The 6,321-nt window shown below is 36.0% G+C and overlaps 1 protein-coding gene across 1 annotated transcript in view; it reads left to right on the top strand.

Moving 5' to 3' along the window:
• The window catches only part of rxfp2a (relaxin family peptide receptor 2a), a gene marked incomplete at its 3' end in the record, with an annotated part of 55,639 nt that overhangs the window by 696 nt on the left and 48,622 nt on the right, over nt 1–6,321 (top strand).

The following is a 6,321-nucleotide window of genomic DNA, read 5'->3' as shown; positions in this document are numbered from 1 at the left end:
TTATTATTATTATTATATTCTAACAGATCTGAGACATTCTTGTCTTGGCATGTACCTAAATTCAGTGTAAAAATCTCATCTTGTTCATGGCCATCATGCCTCACTTTCTGACTCATCCTCAGGTTTCTGATGGCTCTGAGCTTTGGTACATTTAGCCCACCATTCAGAATCTGCTGGACAATTAACACTGATGATACACTCTAAAAATGAACTGTTGGATTTACTTAACCATATTATGTTACCTGGTTCCACTTAACYGAGTTGAGTAAATTCAAAGCAACATACTCATGTTCTATGACTAAAAAAACTGGTATATTGCTTTGAATTTACTCAACTCAGTTAAGTGGAACCAGGTAACATAACATGGTTAAATAAATCCAACATTTCATTTTTAACAGTGTACGGATCAGTATGTAGTGACTTTAAATCATAAAAAAATACAGACGAAGCATTTTATGTACAAAAGGCAGACTGAAGGCTGAGTATTACATGGTTCTGTTTGGGTTTATTGTTTTATTTTATTGTTTGTAATATTCTAAAGAAGCCAACACTGCAGTGTTAAATGTAAAATAAGCAGAGCTATATCTAAAAGATAAACAAAGAGTATCTAGAAATATTACTCAAGTAAGAGTAGCGACACTTAATAATAAAATGACATGTAAAAGTAAAAGCATAAAAATATAGTGCATTTTTTTCCAAAAATTACTCAAATAAATGTAATTGAGTAAATGTAATTAGTTATTACTCAACTCTGCTAAAAATAAAATCGCCAGCTAAACATGATCAATAGCAAAAGACTACTAAAAATAGCAAAAACCCAGTTTACATTAGCAAAATGCTAGCTAAAAGTAGCCAAAAGCTAGTTTGCAATAGCAAAAGGCTAAGCAAAAAGTAGCATACAAAAAGAAAAATAAAGCCCTTATGCTGATCAGACTTAAAAGAGAGCAGRGATTTTGAAGGATCTAAAGAGCTCTTTATGTATTTTACTTTCGGGAAAATAATTTTAAATAAAGACAAATATTTTAGGGAAAAAAACTAAATAAGTGATAATACCACCTCCTGGATAAGTGAAACAATTTGATATATGAGTGGATAAAATAACAAAGCATGCAGAAGCTTATTGTGGGGGGAAAGAAAAACAGCGTTAAAGCTGACTCAGCATTATAAATCACTCACTTTGCGGGGAAGAGTTTTGTGAAATTAGCTGTAATCTCTTTCCACGTTTGGCTGCGAACAAAGCCGCCCGTTCGACACGTAAATCTAACCGTTGTGAGTTTTAAATATACACGGTGTGYCCGGAGTTGGTTCTGCACACTGCGAGTGCCTCGTTTCAAACCCAACTGGATGAACCGAAAACATCCAGATGTGGTGAGCAGACCYCAAAGATAAGAGATGAAACAAGATAAATGGCTGTCTGGAAGCAACAACAGACCAAAAAGAAAWATGAGCGCAGAGCATCCACGCTGCAGACACATCTATTTATCATGTATTTGTCATAAATTCACAGATTGGAACGTGTCAGCTTCCAGAACAATCTGTTAAAAGTTCATTACCTGCAGTTCAAGTTCACCCAAATATTCAGCTTAGCATTTTTTTTGATGAAATATGCTCACATAAAAGCAATCCAGTCCTGATAAAACTAGAGAAGCCAAAACMTGTTAACAATCCTTTTACTTTTCACTCAGTCAGTCTGTAGAGTACAGGAAGTTGGCTCGCAGTCACTTTCCAGAGTAAAGATCACAGAGGACAGGCAGAGGAAAACCAGCCACACATAAAGATCATCGTTTTTTTAAGTCATTTGGGTGATTTAATGGGGTTCTCCATTCCTCTCTTTGTTTTTAATCATTTTAGCTTTTATAGCTGTTTTAAAGGAGAAYGACAACATTTATTTAAAGACCGACGCCGGCCGCTAAAACAATCGGAACGGTCCGTGGGAGCCGTACCCAATCCCTGCTTGAATATTGTCAAATCTGGTATTTATTTACTAAAAGCGATTGCTTCACAGATGTTGGGGATGGAGACGCATTGCAGACACCCTCGGGTGGAGCGCCACATATGCTGCATGATGTCAGTTTTCATGATTCCTTTCCCGCCGTCGTCGTCCTGCGCAAAYGTTGTGCCTCGGAGAGGTTCTGTGTCAAATTTATTCACCTCTTTTTGGCTCAAGATGGCATTCGAGAGGCTGTGCTGCTTAATAATGTCTATTATTGTCCCAGCTCGCTTTATAATTGAAATGTCTCCAACGAGCAGGTGAAAGTTTTCTTTTTTAACGATTCACAAGACACTATGAGTTCCCTGAGGGAAGCARCTTAACTGTCTCACAAACGCACTCATTTGCTGTTGTGTTGCTGAAACACCGGTTCCRCTCCACATGATTTTCAGAGTGAAGAGTAACGGCAGGGATAGTTTTGACTCATTAATAGTCAGTAGCAGCTCCTGTTTAAAAATTTAGATTTGCTAGTTTATTTTCAGCTAAAATGATGCCAAAGGTTAACCCGAAGTTAGTGTGGAAATCATTTTGTGAATATTTGTCATTTCATTTCAGGTTGTTTACAACAAAGGTGCAGATTTACAAAAGGCTTTGTGCAACAATTTTTTTACAGCTGTTTTTTTTAGCCTCACAGTTGGGGACACATTGATTTTAAGCCCTCTTTCACACGTATCATATTTATTGGAGTTTTTCTTTTAGAAAACACAATTTGGGGAGGACGATCTTGAAACGGTTAAGTTTTGCACTGCGTAAWTCATTGCTGAGTGGAAAAAAAGTTGAATAACAAAACCTGTGTTTTGTCTCTAATGTGACACAACCCCAAAAACAAAGATGTAACAAACATGTGAACATTAAGCACCGAATAACAGAATAAACAGGTGAAGAAGTTCAAACTGAGTAGAACAGCTGCTAAAAGCTTCAAGTAGTTAAAGGGTAGCTAAAACAACAACAAAAAAGCAACAAAATAGTAGCTAAACTCTAAAAGTAGTGAAAAGGTGAAAAAAGGAGCAAGATGCTATCAAGACATGAGCTGAAATTAGTTAAATGAGCTTAAAGCTAAAGGCTAGATTAAAACAAAAATTAGCAGAATGCATGCTAAAAATATTAAAAAGCTAATCAGTAACTAGAGAAATTGCATTTCCTGCGAAAATGCTAGTGTGAATGCCTGCAGCTGAAAACTTYAGCTGAAAGAAGCTGAAATTGAGCTGAACGTGTTGTTAAACATGAAAAGTTGAACCAAGCAAAAAAGGGCAGAAAAACAGTTAAAAGGAGCAAAAATATTGCTGAATTTGCATAAAAAGCTAAAAGCTAAAGGCTAAAATAGCTGAACATAGCAGAATGCAAATGAAGCATAAACAGCATAAATTAGCAGAAAAACGTATAACAAAGCAGAAAAACAGAAGAATTGCAGAAATAAGTCAAATTTTAGCTGATATAGCAGCAAAAAGTTAAATTAGCATATATAAAAGCTAAACGTAGCAGACTCAAGTTGAAAGCTGCACAAAGATGGTGAAATGGATGTAAAATTAACAGAAAAATCATTAAACTAAAACGTGATCATTTGAAGAAAAACAGGTAAAACAGCCAAAGTTCTTAGTAAAACAGTTAAAAAGTAGCTGGATACATTTTAATTAGCATAAGGATGCATAAGGAGCACAAGTTTGCTGAATTTAGCAGAATTCAGTTGAAATTGCTCCAGAAAAATGTGTAAATAGCATAGAAAGCTAACACTGGCTAATAACAGCTAAAATTTAGCTAAATTTGTAGCAAATAGCTGAATATAGAAGAAAGCAACTGTAAGAAGAATAAAAAGCACAAATTAGCAGAAAAAAGTTTAACAAAGCAGAAAAAAGAAGAATAGCCCAAAGAAGTAATTTTAGCTGAAGTAGCAGAAAAAAACTACAATTGGCAAAAGTAGCTAAAATTTGCACAAGACAGTAAAATAGAGCATAACCAGAACAAATTGTGTAAGGTTTTGTAAAGATTTAGAAACTATTTGAAGGATTTTAAGGTTGTTGAAAATTGCCCCATTCAAAGTCAATGGGAAAAAATGTGGCTAAAAAGTTGAAAGTAAAAAYAGCTGAAATACCAAAAGTCATAGCCGGCATTGCACAAAAGAGCTGAACGTTTTGATATATGAATGGTTGAAGTAGCACAAAAATTGTGAGAAAGATGCCGAAAAAAGTACGGAAGAAAAAAATGATCTCAATGGTTTGAATGCCATATAGGCATTCACACAATTACAAAGTGGTGGCTAAATGTAGGAAAATAGTAGCTAAAAACCAAAAGTAGTGAAAAGCTGAAAAAAGTAGCAAAATTMTATCTGAAAGCTAAACAAAGCAGTAGCTTAAAATAGTAAAACATGAGCTAAAAGTAGCTAAACAAGCTTTAAGATAAAGCTCATGGCTAGAATAACGCTAAAATTAGCAGAATACAAGCTAAAAKTATTGAAAAGCTAACTAATAATAAAATGCTGGCTAAAAGTAACAAAACACGAGCCAAATGTAGTCAAAGGCTAGTTAAAACGAAAATTAAAAGACCAGTAACTAAATGCTTAAACTAGTGAAAAGCTCATTAAAAGTAACAAAATACCAGATAAAATTAGCAAAAAGGAGGGATGCATGCTAAACTAGACATGGGTTTTTACGATGTAAAAACAAGTGTGCATTGCCATGTAGCATGTCATTGCAGCATGCCTTTGCCTGCAGGAGTGGACTTGCAGAATGAACTGTGACTAAGTTCAAATGTGTTTTCTATACCAGCTTGTGCTTGTCRGGTGAGCAGGTATTTGTAATGAGGATAATTGTGTGACAAGATGAAGTGTGTAGAGATTTTTAGTTAAAGTTGCTGTAGCTCGGTTTTAACCCTGATCTCCCACATGAAAGCCCATGGCATTAACCATTAGACCAGGGGTGTCAAACTCCTGTCCTCGAGGGCCGCTATCCTGCATGTTTTAGAGGTTTTCTTGCTCCAACACACCTGATTTTGATCGCTGGGTAATTAACAGGCTTCTGCCCAATTTGAAGAGTTAATTCAATCACTGAATCAGGTGTGTTGGAGCTGGAAAACCTCTAAAACATGCAGGATAGCGGCCCTCGAGGACTGGAGTTTGACACCCCTGCTCTAAAACATGCAGGATAGCGGCCCTCGAGGACTGGAGTTTGACACCCCTGCATTAGACCATTGGAGCTGAGGTAGAGGGGGTTGCCAGGTGTTGGTTTGTATATGTGCAGAAAGAGGCCACATTGCCAATGCAATCTTTGACACTAAACTGCAATATATCTCAACAATAGGACAACATTAAGACAGTATTACAGTAAAACATCAAAATACAATCATATTAATATTGTAATCACTGAACTACTGAGTTTAAATATTATTAAACTATGGTTCAGTACTATATTGTGTAGATGCAGCAGGGGGCAGTAATGGACCAATACAAGGCTCCATTGACTGCCATTGAAATTTATTAAACATTAATATTTCAAAAACTATACGTTTTACAGGCACCAAAAGGCATAGCCATCATTTGGCACAGGAGCTTTACAGATATAAATTACAATGGCAGCTCTAGGACAAAGTATGCAGGAGGAGAAGCATGCCAAATTTGAGATGACTTGGATGGGAAACAAATCAGAATAGTGTGCATTGCTTTGGCAATGCACACTGACTAGGGCTATAACAGGTGCACTAAACCGTGGTTTTAAACGTTTGCTTTTTAAAAAATGTATCATGTGTGGTTTAAATTTACTTTATTGGATGCACCTTAATCTCTCTGTGTGGTGTTATTGTCTACATTTACAAACCAGCAGAGGAAATAATATAAAAGCTAACAAATAATGACCTGATTACATTATAACACTGGAATAAAAACAGTTTACAGAAACTGGCTGTAGTTTGTCTTTATGCAAGTGAAACCTTTAATTTTTTTCGTTAATGTGTGCTGTCTGGTTCTGAACCAAAAAATTTATCCTGTTTCAATACCTGAGCAGGTAAAGAAGCCTGTGATGTGACAGCACATAGCTGTGTGATGTTAAAGTTCAGGCTCCTGATGACCAACAAGGCAGCTTGTGTGAAACTCAGAGCCGCTCCTGACAGACGGCTTTGATCATTAGTAAAACTAGACCACATGTGTCAAATACAAGTCCCGCAGACCAAATGTGGCCCGCGGGTGACTCCCGTGTGGCCCGCCAGGAGAGTCCCCTCCCCAAAAAATAAAAATTAAAAATTAAAAAAATTTTTAAAAAACTTTTTTTTTACTTAACATGAAATTTGTTTCTTACATCAATGGTAAACTTTAAATTTATGGTTAAATGCAACAACATTAATTT

Source organism: Austrofundulus limnaeus, unplaced genomic scaffold (assembly GCF_001266775.1).
Source record: "Austrofundulus limnaeus strain Quisiro unplaced genomic scaffold, Austrofundulus_limnaeus-1.0 Scaffold17, whole genome shotgun sequence".
NCBI classification, from domain to species: Eukaryota; Metazoa; Chordata; class Actinopteri; order Cyprinodontiformes; family Rivulidae; genus Austrofundulus; species Austrofundulus limnaeus.
Note: the sequence above shows the minus strand (reverse complement) of the source record. Positions and strands in the feature narration are given on the sequence as shown.